Genomic DNA, 24,336 nt, shown 5'->3' on the forward strand with positions numbered 1-24,336 from the left:
AAGTAATAAAAATGGTGGCTGGGTGCTGTATATAATTCTCCATGTATTGTTTTGATCAGTAAAAATCAGACAGAATATTGGATTAGGATATCTAATCCCTCAACTCTGGGAAGTTCAAATCTTACTCCAGATAGAAGTTTGTGGCTCAGATCTCCCTCTGTAAGGGAGCTGAAGTAGAACACCAAATCTGAACACTCCTGAACTCTGATGAAGTCTGAATTCATATCCCTATCTGCCCTCAACAGTCTGAGTCTATCTCTGTTGGGAAAAGTATGCTCCCATCTCCAGCATCTATATTTGGCTATAAAAAGATTCATACAGCAACCATTTAGCCCAAATGCTATTGCGGTTAGCAGACTTTACTATAAAGAAGAAATTTAATAATATATTTACATATTACTCATATTAATGAAAGCATTTGTCAAGAATTGCATGCATAAAAATGTCCCAAATTTTCTCAGACCTCTTTGCTTAGACAGGATAATATCTTTGAAAATTCCAGGAACCTGATATGAGGGTTCTGCTCCTGATCTGGCTTTGGTGTCTAAAAGAGCTGTGATCAGTGTATACTATGAATCTTTTAAACTGTAGGTGGCCTGTTTCAGTGCTAATTTGAAAGCCCTATATCTGTTCTCATTTGCTTTTTCCCATGGGTCAGATTGGCAGAGATGCTGCGGGGGTTTCGCCTTCCTCTGAACCATGGAGCATAAGTCACTTGCAGGTTTAAACTAGTGTAAATGATGGATTCTCTGTAATTTGAAGTCTTTAAATCATGTTTTGAGAACTTCAGTAACTCAGAGGTTATTGGTCTATTACAGGAGTGGGTGGGTTATCTTCTGTGGCCTAAAATGTGAGGGACTAGATGGTCATGATGGTCCCTTCTGGCCTTAGAGTCTATGAGTCTATTTCATTTTCACAGTCTTAGTGCTCAGATGGCATCAGCAATAATGTGCTCTTGATACTCTTGTTCCTGACTTAAATGTCTCCAAGTTCCATGGAAACTGCCTTCTGTTGTTACAATAAAAGGATGATTGATTCATGCTCCCCTGCTAGCATATCCTGATGTCAATCTTCTCGTCAGCATCTCAAATGCAACTTGACATTTACTAAAAGAACAGTTCCTCAGGTTTGTCTCTTGCATTTGGGTGAGTCCATGAGCTGATGAAGAGGAGTGGAAATGTCTCTGTTATGGCACAGATCTTCAAGAGTGGCTCATAAACTAACAAAGCTTTATGAATTGAAGAATCCATGGATCTGGGAATGGATTTCCCACAGAGAAATATGACTGAAAAGACTAAATCAGAATCGCTGATGGTGCCGGGTTAACTCAACTCACATAATGTGTAAATAATATAGTTAGATGAAAGACTCTCTAGAGAAGATAAGACACCCACATCAGAAAGATCTCTCTCTCTCTCTCTCTCTCTCTCTCTCAAAATGCAATTTTACTTCTGACATAATAGAGGAATGAAAATTCTATTAATGCAGGAATGTATGGATTTACGTAAACGGTAGGGACAGAAGAAAGATTATAAACTACCTCATAAATGAGTATCAGGTAGTCAGGACTATCAACCTGAAAGTGAAATCTGGCAACTGTGCACTAAGGATGGAATCCTGACCCCATTGCAGTGGCAGAACTGTCATTGACTTCAATGGGGCCAGGATTTCACCCTAATGTGGGGTGAGATATTTAAAGCCAAACTTGACTTTGGAAGTCGCTTTGAATTCCAAGGACACGATAGGTAGTACAAGATAGAGGTTGACAGGCTATGTGTAGCAGCTTAATCGGTGCCTCTTGCCTAGTGGATGAAGGTGAATGCTCCTTTAGAAGATTTCATTGTGGACTTCGCTGTGCTGGAACTGGAAGCAGCTTCAGTTGCTTTAGAAACACTGCCCTGTTACGTTCCCCAAATGTACAACTCCCACCAGGTTCTCCTGGTGCCTTGGGCTATGGCGTCTCCTCTCCCCACTCAGACACTTCTCTCTCCCCTTTTCAATCTAACTAACCCTCAGTAGCTGAAATGATCTTCCTGTCCCTCCTTTCAAGTCCCTTCACTACTTTCTATCTCTTTCTGTATAATGTTCTTCAAAGTAACTGTCCCCTCTTTTAAGGATCTGCCCTACCTAGAGCTTCATCTCACCCCCTCTACAGTTAACCCACTCTTCTCACTTTATTACTACCTTTGTCTCATTCTCACTCCTTCACCTTCATCCCCCTTTCCACACCGCTTCCCATCCTAGAACAATAGCCCTCTTTTCTGCTCCAAATCCCTCCTTAGAACTCACTCAGGCCTTGCTTTCCTCTATTGAGGTCCAGTCCTGTGCTGTCAGCTCCTCCCCTCTTGCCCTACCGGTACCTCTCTTTTAATTCTAAAAATATCAGTACTTAAGAGACTCTCATATAATGTAACTTCTATTATCTCTACTTGTTGTAAGCCTCTTCCTTTCTTTCCCTTTCCTCCATTCCTCCTCTATTCCTCTTCCTTGGTCTATAAATCAGGAGGGAGGAATGTAGAGGGTATAGTACTATCCATTTCATCCTAGCTCTTTACTCCCCTAGGGATCCCTTACTGGGCCTGGAGTGTTTTAAAGGGGAAAAACATTTTAGGACAATGGCTCCTCTGAATCTGGTTGATTCTTGAAGGATAGAGGATTGTAACTCAGTTGGAGCAGTATGCTGGGTGGAAGCAAGTGTAGAGCCTTAGAGCTCCTTCTGCATAAGGGAAGGACTGCCCCATGGAAGAAGGAACTGGGAGGGAGAATCCAAAGTGCAGCTACAGAGACAGAAAGGGGCAGAGGGTGGCCTGATCCAAAGCCCTTTGAAATCAGTGGCAAGACTCCCATAGACTTCAATCAGTTTGGATTAGGCCCTGTCTGAGTAACCTCTTCACAAAGCTCTTACCTATTATTTAGTTAGTTATTTTTATTCTGAATGACAGTTGCTTCCCTGTGTTCATTGCCTTTCTATTTTTAACCATCTTTAAATATCTGGGAGGAAATTTAATTTCAAGACCATTATTTTCAAAGGTTCTTCCTCTCTGTGGCTCTGGAAGAGCTTGTGGGTTCAAAGCAAAGGAGCTAAGATGAGAGGCATTATTTTTTCCACTCTGTCTTCATCTTCTCTTTCCTAGTCCCCACAGCCCACACTTTCCCTCCCCCTCTGTCCCTTTTCTGCCAATAAAAGACAAAGGAAAATTTATCATTTAAAAAACACAGATGTGCACACACAGAACAGAGATATGAAAGTGTTGGATTTTGTAGTCTAGGTGCAGGTGGAGGGGGAAGTGTATTAAATATGTTATTTGATGTTTGTGCTATAACAATAATTTTAAGGGGGTTTTGCAGTCCTCACTGCTCACACAAGTAAGACCCAGATTAAGATGCTCCAGTAATGCAACAAGCTAAATTGCTCGACAGTGCATCATAATGTCTAAGGTTTTGCTTTGTTTTTGGTTTGGTTTGGTTTTTTTTGGGGGGGGGGGGGCGTATAGGTTTCATTTTGTTAACAAACAATTTTTTTACCAAATTTTGCATAAACATTGGGATGGTGTCTTTCCCACACCCTGGTTATGAAATCAGCAAAAGCAAAACATCAACAGTTTTGCTTGTGATGCAACATTTTTCTTGTGGCTATTGTCCTATGGCTTAGGTAGCCTGGAAAAAAATGTAAAAAACAAGTCCAGCAGAAAGGAACCTCATGGCAGAGAAGAGTCCAACTGACTGTTTATTAACTACAACATGCAAGGCCTAGATAAACGTACACACACACACACACACACACACACACACACACAGTTTCTGGGATTTGGTGGCATTTGAAACATACAAGGCAGTGAGAACCATTAGAGGGCTCACAAAGTATTTAAAGGCATACTGCCAATTCCTACATACTAAGGAGGGGCAGGAGGAGAAATTCAAGCCACCTTCATAGATCATACAGAAGCCCAAGAAAGAGCACTTCTTGTTCCTTTGCTGCTCATTCTGAACATGCCAAAGAGTCTGGCACAAAAATTGCTATGGGTAACAAAAGAATGGAGGCTAACTAATAGGAGGAAGAGTGATATTGGACAGTATTTTTAGACGCAAGAAGAGCTCTGTGTAAGCTTGAAAGCTTCTCTCTCTCACCAACAGAAGCTGGTCCAGTAAAAGATATCACCTCATCCACCTTGTGTCTTTAGTATTTTTAGAGGTATTATAAAACTTTTAAAAAATGCTATTCCATTGTGTATTCTATTCTGGTTGTTTCTCTTTCCTTTCCCCAGGCTCCATGCTCAGTTAGATGGCTGGCTGGTAAAATGCCTCCCAGAGAGTACACGCTGTGCTTTAGTTACTATTAAAATATATGAATCCAACTTGAGCAGCTGCTTGCTGTCAGGTCCATTAAACCCCTAGCATTCATGCCCCTGAGTGCTTCTTCCCGAGGTCTCTTCTCATTCATTGTTGGAGGTGACAGATATTGAAGCGAGAGCAGCTGATCCTCACTGAGGTGGGAGTGGAGCTGCCTGATTGATTACCCATAGAGAATACAAGCTCTATATGCAGTGAAATGTTCTGCAGTAAAGTCGCGCTTAGGGAGATACAACAGGCTCTTGTCTGTTGTCCTCACTAGAGCATTCTAGTCACATTCCTGGATAGCTTGTGTTTTGTTTTTCCTTTGCACCAGATAATACACTTTTGCACTGTTTCCCATGTCATCATAGAAATTAGATGGGAATGACCTATTAGGCTACACGTTATCTGTCCCTTTCACAAAGCAGGTTTGTTCCCTGAGTGTTTTACCAGGGCCAGTTTTAAATTATTCAAAGGGACACTATCAACCAGCTGAAGCCAACAATTTGGGTTGAAAGGCTATGTGGGTGAGTGATTCAAGCAAGTAAGTTAAAGGCTGGATTCCTGGTGCCAGCCGCTCCTCTCAATTCATATTCATGTAACTCAATTGGCTTCAGTGGAATTATTCCTGATTTACATGCAGTAAGTATAAGCAAGATTAGACTCAGGCACTTGGAGTCTATTCTGTGTGAGTTGCTGGCTCACTGTGTGACCTTGGCTTAGTTACTTGGGTGCTCTAGGCTTCACTTTACCTACCTGAAAATGACTATGGCACTATAGTAGCCACCTCATCACAAAAGCATGATAAGGCTTATTTCTGAAGAAGCACTGATATCTTTGAGGGAAGGGCATGCTCAATATCAAGTGTGTCACAAAAGGGATGTCACAAAATAATACAAGTATTTTGCAATCACTTATTCAGCACTATGAACAAATAAACAATTCATATTCCTAAACTAAGACATTGTCCCTGTCCCCAATGACTTTACAGTCTAGGAACCAGTCTAGGTGTTCAAGGGAGATGAAAAGGGAGCAAGGAGCCCTCCCCTCTCCTCCTTATGGTCAGTGGAAGGAGACAGAAACAAGGAGTGGTCATTTTCAGCATGGCAAAAAGGTTAATAGTAAGTGTCACAGGGTTCTGCACTAGTGCCAGTGTTTAATATACCACATAAAGCCTTTCTGAGCAGGGAAAGGAGTAGCTTGGGATAGCCACAGAAATGAAGTACCTTTTGCACCAATGGAAGCTGGACTCTTACCTGCTGGCTCCTGCTGAGGTATATTATAGGAGTGGCCATATGTGGAGGATGGGTCAAAAATGACATTCTGAGATACAGAGGAAGTCTGTGAGGTGGGGTAGAAGATTGGGGGACAGAATTAGGGAGGGAACAGCACTGTAGATATTTTAGGATAGGGACTATTTAAGGGCATTAATCTTTGGCATCAGACCTGAGTGAAGATGAGAAGATGAGCTTGCTAGAACAGAAAGGGAATATGACTTGACTTTAGTGTCAGTGCAAAAGTTAGCTCCACCCACCTGATATAATTCAAAGAGGCAGATGAATACATTCACGTATGAACATTAATGTTGCTTTATTTCCCACCCTACAGCCAACCAACACTTCTCAGGTGGACAGTCAGAGGTCACCCAGAAGAGAATCACTATGAGAAAATAGATACGCCTTTCCAAAACATGCTTGAACTTGCATGCTATGCCTTGGCGCCAATTGATGATTTAAGGTAATTCTTCAATTTAAAATGTTGGGTACAGCTAAATAAGAATCTGGTACCCACAAGGATGGGCAAATAACAATGGTAGGCTCTAACATTGAGAAAAATCACAGCACTGAGTTCAGTGAAGCATTAGTTAGTATTTCTCAGTCTGTTACTGCATGCTTATAGATAACGTTTTTGAGCTGGGTTTTTGAGATTGGGGGATTGGTCCTCTATCAAATAATTGCCTCGTTATTGAAGAATACATAATCATGCTTCAAGCCTCTTTTAAAAGAAAGGAACTTTTTTATTTAGGTCCTATTCCTGTAATTGTAATCAGTTGAACTACACTGTGTAATACTAGAATAATACAGTGATACGTTGGGTCCCAGGTTAGAAACTAGCCAAGAGTCTGAGGGACATAACAAACATGCATACAACTTTACACATTCTGCTTAAAACCAACTCCATACATATTTGCTTGTTCATCTCTCTTCCTTGATAGATAGACAGAAATCCCCCTAAGTGGTGTGGAGCTAATATAGCAGCTCCATGCCGCACTTTGACTGGCCCTAGCATAGGATGGGTGACCGGGGAAAAGGGTTATGGATGGAGCACTGCTGTGCTATGGATATATATTGTGCTGCTGTAACAGCTCTTTGAGGCTACAGGGTGCAAATTTGAGTCCTGGGGCCCAGGGCATAAAAACACCTGTACCTGCTCTCTGGTCCTGTGTTAGGAGCAGTTCATCTAGACTGGATCTGGGCCTTTAGAGAGGTCTACCAGGCTAGATCCAGTCTCTGGAGGCAATGCTTCAATAGCTTATACTTACAACTACTGTGGGTTAGCACCTGCACTCTTCCTGAATCTTTTAGGCCACCTCTAATGCAGTTATAAATTGCTAATTACCAAAGAATATGTAGCACTTATCTAGACTCTCACTGAACCTAGTTTAATTAAGGTACACAGCAAAAGAAAATGAAGGCTAGAGCACCATTCGGTTCCCTAACTGGCATGCTATTAAGTCATGGAGTGAAACCCATGCAGGACCCAATTACTGTACGTAAAAAAACCAAGTGTAGTTAATGTAATCAAACTAAGGAAGTGGAAATCAGAAAAACAATGATTTAGCTCTTAATCTAACAATAATGTAGTGAGAAAGACTGTTGTCTACTGATTACAGCAAGAGACTGGGAGTCAGGTTCCATTTCTGCCTCTGACTTCCTGCATGACCTCAGACAACCCACTTAAACTTTCCATGCCTCACTATGTCCATCTGTTAAATGAGTATAGTAACACTTGACACCTGTACCGCCCAGATGAGAATTAACTAGTCTGTCAAGTGCTTTGAGATCTTCAGATGCAAGGAGCTGTATAGAATTGCAAAGTGTTATTTTTTCCCATATATACTGTATTTGTTATTCCCAAGAGTCCAAAGCAGAGAAAAAGAGGAATGCAACAATGTTAGGAAGAGTCTATCAGTGACCTCTCTAGCAAATCTCTCCAGCAGTGACCTCCCTCAAACACCCAGCTACTGCTGAAAATGAAATTTTAAATTTTATTTTAAAAATTACCCTTGAGGTTCCTGTGATTCTTGCAAGGCTTTTAGATGCACTTAGCAATTCACCTGGACATTGATTTATTTAGACTGCAGAGAAAAAAATACAGAACATTAATTCCTCTCCTATCCTCTCAAGAAATATACCACATTAACCCTTATCCCAGGCAATGTGATGGATGGTAACAAGTACAAAGTGCCCTATTAACACGGTAGTGTAGTAAAATAATGGTTGGCTTATTTCCTGGGAATTGAATGGCAACCTCAGAATTTTGAGGTTAGCTAACAATTAAAAACTACACAATAGCTGATCCTTTCTCCCCTGCCTACTGAATCCCTAGAATCTACCTGACATTACAGGTCAGGAGTCTGTTTTTTAAAAACTGCCTCTAATTTTCACTGGTAATTAGTCATGACTGGAAAACTGTGGGTACAATCAACTCTGGATCCAGAGTCCAGCATTTACTAGGGGCCAGATTCAAAGTTCAGCATTTATTAAAGTCCTGATCCGAAGCTCATTAAAATCAATATGAACTTTTGTATTGGCTTTAAAGGGCTGTGGATCAGGACTACGGCCCAGTTCTACACAGAGGTAGTGCTGCAGAAATCCTCAGCCCTATTACTATGTAGTGACCCTCATGGGCCAATCCTGAAATGAGAGTTAAAAGTTCTAAAGGAAGATGTCTCACTGCTCCTAATTGTAGTGCAACTGGAAGGAGCCTAGATCAGTGGAGATCCTTCTTCAGGGTCCCCACAGTTCTCAGAATAAACCATAAACTTAGAACTAGCACAAGAACCAGAAGCAACACCATGATGTCATGGTACAGTAAATGTGGTACTCGTGCACAGTACTGTACATAGAAGCCATTGATTATTGACCAAAATACACTATCAACATGAAAATCTCAGCCCACCCCAAGGCAAAAGATTAACGTGCTTTTCTTTTGCTCATTGCTACAGATAGCATCTTCAGATTCTGGACCCATTCTCTGGTCTGGGGCAGAGTGTGGCTGTTGGCCTTTTGTTTGTTCTTTTATACTTAAAAAGCTTATCTAGCTGAATGGCAAGTCAAATACCAAGACTTCATTTTGTGGTCATTAGGCAGTGTAGTTCTGAGGTATTTTCCCATTCCTTCTGGTTCTTTTATATTCCTTTGCCAGCTGACCCCAGAGTCCTTTTCTTCTTGCCAGAAGGAAATTGTGACATCAGTCAGCAGAGATCATGTTGGGTTTAAATTGTATTAATGTTGCAGACTTTAAATGGGCCATCACTAGAGAACATGAACCTTGTTCTACTGCATTCATCTATAAACCAGAAACTGTTACAACTGAGACTTTTTGGAAGGAGGGAGGGTTAGGGGCAGGAGTACAGAATGAGGATTTTTAAAAATGAAGTTGAAATATATCCAGTACAACTTATTCATTCATCTCTAGTTTCATCGCCAAGAACTCTAGTTTTAAAGAAACAAGGCCATCTCATGATACTTATTGGTTTTTTTGAAGCTCCTGTTCTTGGATGATTCTGTGAGAATCTCAGTTTACAGTTTTTAAAATGTAAGTTTCTAGTCCTCATGGTTGCATAGAAGAACCTGAAACCATAACCTGAGTGCACTCTAAAGGCTCCAGAAACCAGACAGCCAATAAAAAGAACCCAGTATTTTTTTAAAAGTCTTTATATTTAAGCTAGTCTCGTGATATTTATGGGGGCTGAGTCAGGATTTTTGAATGCTTAGGGGGTTGACAGTACTGTTAAAGGAACACTGTCACCATAAAAAAGTCACTGATAGTCTCCAACCCTTTTCTACATTGCTAGTAAAATCCATTTACTGAAAAAGAAACTATTTTTAAAACATCACTTACTTTTCACTAAGGGACTGATCCAGAGTCCATTGATGTCAATGGTATGATGTACTGAGGACTGTATTGGAATTGCAAGGTATCACTTTAAGAGTGGAGGGACTTACTAGTCCTGCTTGCAGGTTGGGAGGCTCTGTAGGGAAGTGCGTGATCAGGCAGTTCAGCTAGAGTACAATGTCTGATTCCCACCCTTGGTCTTGTCTGATGGTGCCAGAGGCCCAAAGAAGAGATGAAATCTTCTGACTGCCTTCCCCCACTTCCTACCCCCATGGCTAATGAAGAAATCAGCAGAGGCCATGGAACATCCTAAATACATGATGTGAGTGGTGGGGGGACACTCACTACTGACTGACTGCTGGGCCACAGGATGCAGTAGCTGATAGGGAGACAGGGGAAGACAGCATGTTGTAGGGGCTTAAGGAGGCCCATGAGAGGCGGAGGGATAACTCAGTGATTTGAGCATTGGCCTGCTAAACCCAGGGTTGTGAGTTCAATCCTTGAGGGGCCCACTTAGGGATCTGGGGCAAAACTTGGGGATTGGTCCTGCTTTGAGAAGGGGATTGGACTAGATGACCTCCTGAGGTCCCTTCCAACCCTGATATTCTATTCTGTGATTCTATGTGGTACTCGGCATAGACACAGACACCTCTGGCAGTGATGACCTGGCAGGCAGATTGAATGTAGAAAGCACCAGGTGTTCATGCTTGTGGACACCTCAGGCTTCGCTTCCAGGTAATAATGTGTGTAACTGAAGACCCACCATTGCCAACTATTTCTGTTGAGATGGGTCACAGAGATTCCCCTGAGCTGGCATCATCCATCACAGAGAAAGGCATGTATCTTTCTCTAAGCCTGGTTTTATTAGGGAGAGAGACAACAGAGCCTCCCCAAGCTTCCCTAACAGAATGCTGCTGCCAGAGAGAGAGAGGTTTACCCGACTGCAAGGCAGGAGGGGGCATGAGGAGGGGTTTGGGTCTCCTCGGAAGGTTTGGCAAGTGTGGCTAGCACCTAACTTCAGGGTGTTTTATCCAGATTGAACGTTCCAGCTTTCTGAGGTCTGACCGTTGCTAGTTGAACATGCCACAAGGTGCAAGACTCTTGCCTTTCCAGCAAAGGAATGTAGCCAAACTCCTTCCGAGGTAGTGGTGCTCCTGACAATTACAAACACAACAGGCCAAATGATCCTGCCACCTTTTCACACCCAGGACTCCTGTGGACTTCAAAGATTCAGCACAAGGAAGAACTGCAGAATCAGTCCCATTTCTGTATGCTTGCTTTGCCTTACTAGCAGAAAATAAAGGCAAACAACAAACCCCAGAGAAATGCAGCCTGTAAATTCTTCGGCATGTGCTCAGTTCTTACATAAACACACGCTGCAATCCACCAAGGGAGGTATGTGACAGCTTCCAGGCATAAACTGTTGCCCTCCATGTGGCCTACAAATTACTGTACACAGCATCCAATACTTCGTCACTGGGCCAGCCTGGTTAACAGGCAAGAGCTCTTGACGGCTATTCCCTTCAAAGCAGGTTTGTTTTCTCACTGCCTTGTTCCATAGTAATTCAGCAATACACTGTTTGCCACACCAGCCTCATCTTCCTCAGCTGTTTAACAGCTATACTCTGAACTAGAGCTGTAGAATATCTCAATATTCTGTTCCAGAGAAAGGAGGGAAGAGAAGATAGGAGGGAAAAGCAATAGTTCAGGAGCACATCCATAAATGAGGCTATACTGCCAACTGCAGTTGGTATCCCTGAAACAGTCACAGAGGGGGCAAATATGGAATGAAGGGAAGAATTAAATAAGAAATGGGGAGGGAGGAAGGAATCTTTATTGGCTTTTGCTCCAGGGATGAGTTTAACCTGAGTTTAATCCCATTGCTTTAAAATATTCAGTAGCTGCTACATGCAAGGTCCATTTGCAGTGCTGGCTGAAAGGCCCTATCCATTATCCTTGGAGAGTGAGTCTGAAGTCTGGAAGAGTTAAAGCTGGATGGTTGAAGGGTAACTGGGCTTGTCAGTCCCCAAGCCACTGAACAGAGAATTTGAAAGCCAGGGCATTAGCTTCGCTCAGCCCACAGAAGGGGTGAAGTCATCCTGCAGTTCTGTGGAAGCAGTATCTGAGGCAGAGTCAGTCACTGCGCTGAGGTAAGCATGTTCTGCAAAGGAAGTGCTTTGAGGGAGAGACTCAGAGAAAGAACCAATGCAGCAGCTGTGGGAGGAAATGTGACGCAGTGGCTAGTAAAGGATATTTATAGTCTGGACACATGGGCTCTATTTATAACTCTGCCACTAACTCCCTGTGTGACCTGGCACCAGTAAATTTTAGCCCAGTTTTCTAAAAGTGGCCACAAATGTTGTGTGCCTTACTTCAGAGAGGTTGTGAGCCTAATTTTTTTCCCAAAGGTGCTGAGCACCCACAGCTCCCATTGTCCTTCAGGCCAAAGTGTCTCAGATTACACCCCAAAAACAGAGGCACACAAAATTAGTGTCCACTTCAGAAATGTTTGGCTCAGCTTCTCTGTATCTCCATTTTTGCATTTGCAAAAGGGTATCATACTCACCTCACAGGCAGGAGTGAGGTGTAATCTGCATGTTAAGAAAAGGCAGACTGAGCTCTAGATAAAGGTGCTTGAATCTGAAGATTATTACCCCTCCTACATGTCTCACTTAAAATAAAATTGTGCCATAGACTATGCACCCTGAGGGATGTTTGGCATAATATCTCCCAGTAGGCAGAGTGTCACCCAACCACTGCGGCTAGCCTTTCTGGTCCAACCTCACAATGGAGTCTGAAAATGACTTTCTTGTAATGGGACTATCTTCTCTGCACTGAGTTAGCATTGATTTTTCTATCATTTTCAACATGAATTGTGGGGCATTTTGTTCCTGCTATTCCAGCATCTGAAAAGGTAAAGCACTTGGCTTGTAGTTCTCAAATACCAATTCCAATCTGGTTTCAGTTAGCTGTGGATAGTATGTCAAAGGTGCTTGAAAGATAACTTTCTCCCTCAGCCATATCTTTAAAAACACACATTTCACTCATCATGCTGCACAGCGCAACAACAATGTAGCTCTGAACATAACTCTCAACCTTCAACAGATTCCAGTGTGGGGCACAGACCCAGGAACCCAAGTCAGCTGGAATGTGCCAGCCACGAGATTTTATTTGCAGTGTAGATGTACCCTTAGTGGCCTACAAACAATGAGGTCACATGCTTTGTTCACCTTCTAGTGGGGAAGGTGCCCACATCACAAACCTACCTTTCTGGCTGGCTAGCATCCCCCTTGTCAGCAGACTCAGGAAAGAGGCCAAGGGTTTGAATAGACATGGAGACTGAACTATGCTCCCACTATTTTTAAAGGTGGTCCTGATAGAATAAGAATGGGGCAGAGCAGAGAGACCTGTGTAACACCAACAGACCCCAGTCGTCGGTGGGCAGGATCGAAGCGAGGACCTCTGGAGCTTAGTGCATGAGCCTCTACTACATGAGCTAAAAGCCTTCTGACTGTTAGCTACAGCTGTAGAGCAGACTCATTTTATCTCTCTCTCTCTCTAAATGGTCTCGGTGCCACTAGATGGGACAGAACACCACACCCAGGAGGTGTGTGGGTTACACCTGCACTGCTCATGTCTGCAATGTACCTGCTCCGCAGATAAAGACAGGACTTCAAACTCCAGGATCTGTTCCATCTGGCTCTTGCAAAGGTCCTTACATGTATTAGCACCTTTAATTTTAAAAAACGAGGACAGCTCTTTGAAAATAGGACCATTAGCTTTGGCTTCCATGTCTAAAGCCAAAACAAATTCAAAGTCAGGTGTGATGTGGTGACCTTATTAAAATGTGTAGTTCTTTATGGCATAAAATAGGACCAGGGCACAAGTGCTTTCCTATAACACCTGTTACTTTGAGAGTTACGTTTTAAACAATCTTTTAAGAGACAGAACCAATTTTTGTTTCTTAAAAAGAGACAAAAATTTTAAGCTTTAATAGACACCAGCCCAGAATGTTGTCCCTTCAATAAATGCAAGACAGAATTTCATATCATAAAGCCTATTCCAGTGAAGCAATTCAAGATGGCTAGTGTGTGTTCAAATGAAACAAAAGCTTGATGGTGTCTGCTACTGAGTACATCCCAAAAAATATTTATGTTCTGGAAACACTGTGAGAGAGTGATCTTTTGGTATGGGTTTTTATTGATGGTGCCTACTGTACCACTGTGGTAAATTTGACTCCTTCTTTGAGTTTGGTATATTAGACCTTTTCTCTGCTATTAATTTTCCTGTCTTAAAAATGAGAATTAGTATTATGGAATACTATGGTAGGGGAGAAAAGATTAATAGTTACTCTTTAGGAAAGATAATTAACCTCCAAACATTGCTGTCAGAGAGCCATTATAACATCAGCCTTATTTTATCTCAGCTTTAGTCTTCCTTTCTCCTCCTACAGCTCTGAAGCACATTAGTTGTACTGCCCTGATAAACAAAGTTCCTAAACTGTCATGGGATAAGAGGGAAGGTTCTCTCATGGATCAGTAACTGGTTAAAAGATAGGAAACAATGGTCAGCAGTTTTCAGAATGGAGAGGGGTTAAATAGTGGTAAATAGTACTGGGACCAGAACTGTTCAACATATTGATAAATGATCTGGAAAAAAGGGGTAAACAGCGAGGTGGCAAAATTTGCAGAGGATACAAAACTACTCAAGATAGTTAAGTCCAAAGCAGACTGCAAAGAGTTACAAAGGGACCTCACAAAACTGGGTGACTGGGCAACAGAATAGCAGATGAAATGTTGATAAATACAAAGTAATGCGCATTGAAAAACATAATCCCAACTATAAATATAAAATGATGGGGTCTAAATTAGCTGTTATCGCTCAAGAAAGAGATGTTGGAGTCCTTGTGGCTATTTCTCTGAAAACATCCACTCATTGTGCAGCGGCAGTCAAAAAAGCCAACAGAATATTGGTAATCATTAGGAAAGGGATAGATAATAAGATAGAAAACACCATACTGCCTCTATATTAATCCATGGTACGTCCACATCTTGAATACTGTGTGCAGATCTGGTCACCTATCTCAAAAAAGATACACTGGAATTGGAAAAGGTACAGAAAGGGGCAACAAAAATGATTAGGGGTATGGATCAGCTTCCATATGAGGAGAGATTGATAAGACTGGGACTTTTCAACCTGAAAAAGAGACAACTAAGGTGGGATATGATAGAGGTCTATAAAATCATGACTGGGTGTGGAAAAAGTAAATAAGGAAGTGTCATTTACTCCTCATAACACAAGAACAAGAAGTCACCAAATGAAATTAGTAGGCAGCAGGTTTAAAACAAACAAAAGGAAGTATTTCTTCACACAATGCGCAGTCAACCTGTGGAATTCCTTGCCAGAGGATGTTGTGAAGGCCAAGACTTAAACAGAGTTCAAAAAAGAACTATAGGTTCATGGAGGATAGGTCCATCAATGGCTATTAGCCAGGATGGGCAGGGATGGTGTCCCTAGCCTCTGTTTGCAAGAGTGACAGTGGGAATGAGTGACCGGATGGCTCACTTGATGATTACCTGCTCTGTTCATTCCCTCTGAAGCACCTGGCATTGGCCACTGTCAGAAGACAGGATAGTGGGGTAGATGGACTTTTGGTCTGACTCAGTATGGCCATTCTTATCTTCTTATGAAGCCAGAAAGATGCGTTAGCAGACCACCTGGAGAAAGCAGGGCTTCATCTCCAGCTTCCATAAGAATAAAAACTGTGCTTTCCTGCAGGACTCTACTGATGACATACCTGTTAGCAGGAGTTGGAACCCTGCAGAGATTTATTCCTGCTCACTCTTTGTGGCAAGTGTGACTTGCTAACTCCACCCTGGATAAGACAAATAGAAGTGGCCCTCAAGTGACAGAGAGCTGTGGCAGAGGACAGCCTCCTTGAGGTAGCCAGGCTCAGAGGAGACATTTAGGCTGAATTTTGTGTGTATGAGAGAGAGAACTGAAGCTATACCCCAAGAAGAGGATGAGTTTGGATGCTGGCTCAGAGTGCGCTCTGTTGAGGACAGGGAGGCACTTAAGCCATATAGGGTCAATAGTGGAGACGATTAATAGTGATAAACATCCCGAAATTGGGTGGGTAGCCCTACTCTTCTCAGATTGCTGCTATCTATTATGTCAGTGGCTTCAGATTTTTCAGACTAATAGTAGGTGTACCATCCATTTGAGCATACAACTGTGCACTGATGTCAGCCTCAAGAGAGTGTAGATTTATCTTTGATTCTGTTAGTTTTATTTACAAATGTTCTATTGTACTATATTGTTTGGTACAAATTGAAACCTGTCCCTGACAGGAAAGTGGAAAAGGGGGTTTTGCAGGGCTTTGCTCTAACATCTAGTGGCAATGGCAGAATAATCAGACTATTTTTGCTTATGGAGCATTTGGTAAACTTCTATCTGCATCTGTACACAGGGGGAAAGGCAAAACCGGTAGGATTTCACATGGAAAACCCTGAAAATACCTGTTGTTGCAGGCTGTTGTTACCCCCTTTTCACCTAAGCAATTAGCCAAATTCAGTGTGTTGCAGGTTGTTCCAGTTAGGAAGAGAAATTGATAGTAGAACTAGATTTTTCTCTGATACAATCTTGCTTATTTACAAAGATGATACATAAAGACCTGTTTCCCTGAATACAATAGGAATCAAACAGTAGGAGACAGTTTCTTTCCGCACTGTTCCAGCCAGCGCTCTGTGCCCAAAAAGCTTTCTCTCAGGGCCACATTTCCAGTACTTCCCTTGCTGTCTGCTTCGCTTGTTGGCTGCTTCTCTCTTTTTATTTTTATATATTATATATAACGCATACCCTTTCCCAGATAATGCCCTGCCAAACCCCTGTCCATGTTGTTCCCATCCCTGAGTGGCCTTTGTTTTGACCAAAGACATGGGCAGGTGGGGTGGCGGGAGGAGGGGGGGAATGTGCAGGCTGTCGGACTGTTTCAGTCACCTGATTACAATGGTTTCTTTACACTTACCCCAAATGTAAGGTTGCAGTTATGCCGGATCCATAACAAGGGTTTACAAAATTCATAACACTATTTTACAATATATTATTATTTTATAATTAACTTGAATATTGACCTTCATATGCTGATCTAACTTCTACCCATGCATGTGTAACCCTTGCTAGGATTCCAGGTCTTTGTTGCCCTCTATGGACCATGCCATATAAGAGGATTTTAAAGAGTCTACTAAGCTGCCACACTGAGGGCTTAGGCCCAGGTACTCAAAGGTACTTAGGCTTCTAACTCCCTCTGAAATCAATGGGAATTGGGCACCTATATATATTTGAGGATCTGGGCCATCACCTCAAGAAGTGGAGAGAAATATTTTCAGTGTAAGAGATCCTTAGTTCAGTACCTGCCGAAGGCCCGAATGGGGCCAGTTACATGAGCGTTACTTTGTACGAGTACCTTTAAAGCGCTGTCACTTGTGCATACAGATGATAGATTCTGACACTTGTGTGCATCAGTGATTGTCTAAATAGAATTTGCATGTGCAAATCCCTTCATCTGGGTGCACAAGCGAACATGCCTGAAAAGTACAGATTTGTGTGGGTGTAGATTTATGTGCAAATAGAGTCCACTATGTGAAAAGGGGTCCTTTGTATGTAAGCTGTTCTTTAATTAAAACAGAAAATTATCTATATTTTCAAATCTGGGAACCTTTATAGGGCACCCACAGACCACATCTGGAGAATTAAATCAGCACTGATATACACGAAATGGGGATTAATGGACCTAACTAGCAATCTGAGGATCCGGTTGGGGGATTTTGTTGTCCTAGTAAGGTGATTGTTTTTAAATATTGGCTCTCATAAATCACTCTTATGTTTCAACTCTTATGTTTTTATTTTTACAATTTAGATTACTGCATTTATTTTTTTATATTGTACCTCAAAATGCAATGCTCAGCTGCACTATGAACCTGCTCCAAAGCCTGCTGCAATCACTGGGAGATTCCCCATTGGGTTCAATGGGCTTTGGATCAGGTCCTATGTGGGGAAATGTGGTGCTTTACCAGTAGCATGTTTTCTCTCTTCACAATAAAGATGGATTTGCAGAGCTATAGTACTGAAGGAGAGTTCCAGCCTCCTAGCAAATAAAGTATTGCATCTCAAGATAAATGACTCTGCTGTAAAACTCTGTGTCTGAAGTAACTCTAGGTAGTAAAGAGAAACAACAAAGTGTTCGTAAGTGTAACTAGCTTTCCACCAACATGTTCAGTTGGTCATAGGTTAACACCTGGTATCCATAAGGAATGTGCTGTGTGAGCCCAATTCCACAACGTGAGGTAACAGCTGCCTCTGTATGTTCAAAAACTGTAAGATGGAGAAATAATCTTGCCAATTGACCCTAAGGAGAACAACTTCCAACAGGGTGTCAGATAGGAGACAGGATATGCTTATCTGTACTCCATTAATTGCAGCAAAGTAAATATTGCAAAAATAATATTTACAAACAGCCATTCAGTTAAACACAAGCCTACTCATTGCTGTTTTTTATTGCACTGCAAATGGAACCTGCATGGCTCTCTAAACAAACACAAGGTTTAATAATTCTGTGTTACTCTAGGTTCAAGTATTTCCCAGCTAGATTCTGATCTCTCTTGCTCCAGCCTCTAAATCAGGAGTAACTCCACTAAGTCAGAGGTCTAATGGTGTAAAATTGGGGTACCTGAGATCAAAATCAGGGCCCATGTATGTAATACATAACTATATTTTCTTCTTCCAGTGATACTGGACATTCATCACAAGCTGTTTAGTAACCAATTTTTTTCTATAATACTGAACGCTATGCTATATCCTTTTATATTAAGTGGGTTATTAACTCATTATGGGTCATTAATTCCTATTAATCACTGATGAATTGTTTAAGGGAGTATACATTTATTACAGCTTGTCAATAGGAATTGACCCATACTGATGGCAACACATTAGTCCAGACACTGAAAGAACTTAGACATAATTCCCCCTGCAAGATAGTCAAGTCTTTTGTTTGTCGTCCCCCCCCCCGCCCCTTTTAAATGTATCAAGCCAATGTAAAGAGGCTGGATTGAGGCAAAATATATACTTGTACTATGCCTGCAAAATCCACCCACACAGCTTTGCCAGTGATTCTCACTCCTGACCTGTTACCCCTCTGTATTGCAGCCATCATAGAATATCAGGATTGGAAGGAACCTCAGGAGGTCATCTAGTCCAACCCCCTGCTCAAAGCAGGACCAATCCCCCAATTTTTGCCCCAGATCCCTAAATGGCCCCCTCAAGGATTGAACTCACAACCCAGGGTTTAGCAGGCCAATGCTCAAACCACTGAGCTATCCCTCCCCCCATGGGCTCCTCTGAAGTAGACATTGCCAGGCTAGCCAGTTAGTGTTGCAGTTTGTAAACACATGGGAACTAGATAAGAATTTCCACTTCAAATATAGATGTGATGAGCTGAAACTATGAATCTGTCCCTCCCAAGGTGACAGCTCATGCATTAGCCCACTGCACCAGCAGTCTCCAGGCACAGTGTGTATTAATTTTTAAATTTGCATGATATTGTAGCTGGGATTTCACTTCTTTAATGATATGGTGACTTTCCCCTCATTAGAATATGCTTTTATTGCACTCTTTCTGATTTTTTTAAGTTTGATTTGCTCCCTGCGGGGAGGTACTCAGGATTTTGAGATGTATCTTGTTACACATTTTCATGTCTTGTGACTCCTTTTAAATGTACCTGCCTGCATGTTTGAACTATATAAAATAAGGAACTTACAATGTATCATTTATAACATAGTCCAACTGAATGCAACATCAAAGCCTTCCTATATTCCCATTTCTATAGTACACAGTCCCCTACCCATTGTCATCATGTTGAATGACAGACAAAACCATACCAATGGACTATATGTGATTATGCAGTGTTGTTATAGATTATAGTTTTTTGACTCCAGCCTGCATCCTTATGATACAGGACTCCATATGAAATTCTGGACTGTCACTCATCAGTTTTAAAGAAGTGAAGCAATATGGAGATGGCAGAGGGTGAATTGTGCCTTCTGAAAATTGTGAGATTTTCACATTTCATTACAAACTCAAAAATAGGCCTATCTTTGCAGAATAAAGTGGTATGATTTTTTACAATAAAATCAGGGCTATCTGTTTGCAAAAAATAGTTGACAATGGGCCCATCATTCAAATGATGATAGCTTTGGCATCAAATGTGAAAAAAATGTGTGATTTTTGAACATTCCTTCAATATGAAAACAGCCATTTTTCCAACCCTGTGAATCAAGCAACAGTAAAGAAGTGGTGAGACCATGGATATTAACCAAGCACCGGGGTGCGTGAAATGAAATATATATGTATATATAGCTTAGTGCTGGAGCATAATCCAGTAACCACATAAAGCGTAATAAGAGAAAGCCTTACAATTAGGTGGAACTGTGACAGATATGGCAATGTCCTACAATATCCTGAATAAACCTTATTGAATTAAGTTTATGTGCCATTGTGGGTCAGGGATTGTATGTAATGCCATGGGGGAAGGTGACTGCAGCTCTTCCAAAAATTAAGAACAGTGGGGAGATGTGACGTTGCACTCCATATGCTTTATAGAAATATGCAAAAAGAAAAGGAGTACTTGTGGCACCTTAGAGACTAACAAATTTATTTGAGCATAAGCTTTCATGAGCTACAGCTCACTTCATCGGATGCATTCAGTGGAAAATACAGTGGGGAGATTTATATACATAGAGAACATGAAACAATGGGTGTTACCATACACACTGTAACGAGAAAAACCAGTTGGAGAACACTTCAATCTCTTTGGTCACTCGATTACAGACCTAAAAGTTGCAATTCTTCAAGAAAAAAACTTCAAAAACAGACTCCAATGAGAGACTGCTGAATTGGAATTAATTTGCAAACTGGATACAATTAACTTAGGCTTGAATAGAGACTGGGAGTGGATGGGTCATTACACAAAGTAAAACTATTTCCCCATGTTTATTCCACCCCCACCCCCTACTGTTCCTCAGACGTTCTTGTCAACTGCTGGAAATGGCCCACCTTGATTATCACTACAAAAGGTTCCCCCCCCCCTTCTGGTAATATCTCACCTTAAGTGATCACTCTCGTTACAGTGTGTATGGTAACACCCATTGTTTCATGTTCTCTATGTATATAAATCTCCCCACTGTATTTTCCACTGAATGCATCCAATGAAGTGAGCTGTAGCTCACGAAAGCTTATGCTCAAATAAATTTTAGTCTCTAAGGTGCCACAAGTACTCCTTTTCTTTTTGCAAATACAGACTAACACGGCTGCTACTCTGAAACATATGGAAATACGCTTATGACTATGATGTAACTGGAATATGCTTTATGCAAAAGGTCTCTTGTAAGGTATCATTACAAAGCTTATAATCTACTGAGTGTGTTCGTCCTATTTGTATGCAGGTATCATTCTTATATCTGAAGCTAGAAATATGAAGTATAACTCTGAGGTCCTATTGTAATTATGCAAAGTGTGGGCCATTAATGGTGGTTTAGAATCTTGATGGCTCCCATTGACTAGGACAACTGGTTGTAGATGGTTTATTTACCTGCAAGCCTTCCTGTGTAGGTGTAGGCCAGCCCGTGGGTAATGAAGAATGAGATCTCACAGGACATGTGACCATGTCACATGATACTGGAATCCACCTTTAACTGGTACTTTTCCCATTTGAAGGAGGGGTGGGGACCAAGGGAGACAAAAGATTCCCACCTTGTGCTAAAGCTATAAAAGGGGGAGGAACGGAACAAAGGGGGTGGCCAGTCATGAGAAAGCCCCTGCTTTCCACCTAAGATGTCTGCTGGAACTAATAAGGATTGGGCCCAGACTAGGAAGAGGTCTAGTCTGTGAAAGAAGCTTATTGGAACATCTCTGAGGCAGCCAGTCATGAGAGAGCCCCTGCTTTACACCTAAGATGTCTGCTGGAACTAACAAGGACTGCACCAGGGAAAGGATTGGGCCCAGACTAGGAAGGATTCTAGTCTGTGAAAGACGCTTATTGGAACATCTGTGAGGGTAAGATACTACCTGTAGTCAGTTTCTTAATGTATTAGGCTTAGACGTGCGTGTTTTGTTTTATTTTGCTTGGTGACTTACTTTGTTCTGTCTGTTATTACTTGAAACCACTTAAATCCTACTTTTTATACTTAATAAAATCACTTTTGTTTATTAATGAACCTAGAATAAGTGATAAATACCCGGAGGAGCAAACAGCTGTGCATATCTCTCTATCAGTGTTATAGAGGGTGGACAATTTATGAGTTTACCCTGTATCAGATTTATTTAGGGTTTGGATCCCATTGGGAGCTGGGTGTCTGGGTGCTGGAGGCAGGTAACCTGCTAAGCTGTTTTCTGTTAAGTCTGCAGCTTTCTGGGCGTGGCACAGACCCTGGGTCTGTGTTGCAGCAGGCTAGCATGTCTGGCTCAACAAGGCAGGGTTCTGGAGTCCCAAGCTGGCAGGGAAAACGGGCTCAGAGGTAATCTCCACACATCAGGTAACAGTCCCAAGATGGTCTCTGTGACCAAACCCATCACTGGAGGTCATTAGGCAAATTCACTTAGGTTGTATTACCACCACCTAGAGGCTCACATATACTGGTTCAAATTGGATTGTCTAGAGACCAGATGGCAAATAAAGGACTTTTGAATAAATAGCCTGAGTTTAAACTGCCTCAGGGCCTGCTTTCTGATCCAGCAACAGACAGGACTTTTTGTCCAAAGGAGGCCCCACAATCCCTCCTGGGAGTTTTGGAAGTTGGAAGTTTTGGAAGGAGTTGACCTCTTCCTGGGAGTTCCTATTCTGAGCAAAAGATGTTATGAGCTTGTAACCACAGAAAAAAGCCTTTGATGGGGTTTGAAGAACTGTTCACATGCCAGAGCCCTGGTTGGGGCTGGGTTCATCTCCAGTAAGCTTATTAGTATATGCGTAGGTTCTTCTATTGTTTTAACTATTTTTTCTCTTTCATGCTTTTACCCTACAAGTAAATTTGCTCGGTTAGGAAGAGCTGGGCACAAACATAACTGTGGACAAATGTGCTGTTTACAGCCACTGAGGAGAAGGCAAAGCAGGCCTACTTAGGCAGTGTGACTTGCTGGGGAAGTCACAGTGAGGGCAGGGAACTGTGCAGCCTTGGAAATATCCTGGTCAAAAGAGAGACAGACACAGGTCTCTGCCCAAGAGAGGGGACAGCTGGAGAACCGGAAACCTAAGAGTGGTTGTCTTGGTTGGACCATGAAGGGGGATAGCAGGTGTGGTTGCCCTGAAGTGTGACAGGAATCCCAAATAAAAATCCCAATCCTTAGACATTGTCATAGTTCAGCTCTAAACCTAAACTTCCCAGTGGCTTCCTGTCTCTCAACCAGCCAATCTAAAGCCTTGAATGTAAATACTCCCAAATTTGTGGGGGAAGTCCAAATCTGGATTGAAACATTGCATCTGTTTTATCTACTCTTGTATGGCACTCATCACTATAGTATCTGAGGTCTGGTCTGTCTCCATCTAAAATATAAGCTGCCTCTCCTCCGGCTATGCTGTGTCATGTGGTTAGGATCCTCTCTAAACCTCTGAAACTTGCTCCCTTTGGTAGTTCATCATTGCCAGAATTTGGGGGGCTTCAGGGCACAGTGTAATGCACATTTGTTCCAGCAGGTTTTAAACTGTCTTTTAACTGAAGCATTTAACTGTCCCTTTCATATAGCAGTGGGATGACTCCTCATGTGAGTAGTTTCACCTTTTCATAGCAAGCAATAGTGGGGTTTGATCACCATAAGCAGATGGAATTGTTATTATGTATAGTTCAAAATACTGTAAAACTTCCAGATGCTGCTACAGTGATGGATAGAGAATACAAATGCATATGCAAATAAATAAATGAGTAGTGTGAGTCACGGAAATGACAGTCTGAATAGGTTTTATCCTAACAAAACAATGGATTTCTATTCCTTGCCTTTTAAATCAGTGTTGATCATAAAATCCAGGTTTAACTATACTGGTATGATTGTTATCAACGGTTGAATTATAGGCGCTGAATTTTCATCTGTACCTCAGATTTGGAAAAATGCAAAAATCTGAGCCAATCTGAACTTCTTTTAGATGAAGGCAAAGAAGGATGAGCAAGAAACCAGAGGAAATTGAAGTATTTTTTGAGTGTTATCACATATCATCCCTGCACTTTGATACCAAGGTGATACATGCCTAAGAAATGCCAAAGATAAATAGATTTGACATTATTTCATCCTCTAAATGCTGGGAAAGTTATGAAAAAAACCTCCAAAACAATGGAAAGAAGGATTTTTTTCTTCTTTTTATAGCTAAGCAGATGACAGTTACACTTAAGATAGCCTGTCACATTTTTTGATAGAAAGTCCATCTCCAGTTTTAAATGAAATGTATCTATATTGAAGCATATATTCCAAAGCACTTTCTATAAACAGTCTCTCTGGAGCCCTTAACTTGCTGCGAATATCAAACATACAACTACTGAGTCAGGCTGTCCTTGTTCAAGGAGGGTGGTAGAAAGCTTGCAGGAGGAATGCATCATACTTAGGGTATGTCTACACTTAAAACACTACAGCAGCACCCACTGTAGCATTTGAGTGAAGATGCTGATGAGAGGGCATCTCCTGTTGGAGTAGTTATTCCACCTCTCCGAGAGGCAGTAACTAGGTCGATTGGAGAATTCTTCCATTGACCTAGCATTGTCTCCACCGAGGAGTAGGTCAGTATAGCTACTTCTCTCAGGGGCGTGGATTATTCACACCCAAGAGACATAGTTATACTGATGTAAGTTC

At 41.7% G+C, this 24,336-nt stretch overlaps 1 long non-coding RNA gene across 1 annotated transcript in view; it reads left to right on the forward strand.

The window, feature by feature from the left end:
- The first annotated feature begins 5,937 nt into the window (after positions 1-5,937).
- LOC141991612 (uncharacterized) overlaps positions 5,938-24,336 on the forward strand; it is a 35,645-nt gene continuing 17,246 nt past the window's right edge. The window contains exon 1 of the long non-coding RNA XR_012640404.1: positions 5,938-6,069. This is a non-coding gene — a long non-coding RNA (uncharacterized LOC141991612). The remainder of the gene's footprint in view (positions 6,070-24,336) is intronic.

The sequence above is a fragment of the Natator depressus genome, chromosome 7 (genome assembly GCF_965152275.1).
Source record: "Natator depressus isolate rNatDep1 chromosome 7, rNatDep2.hap1, whole genome shotgun sequence".
In the NCBI taxonomy this organism is placed as follows: Eukaryota; Metazoa; Chordata; order Testudines; family Cheloniidae; genus Natator; species Natator depressus.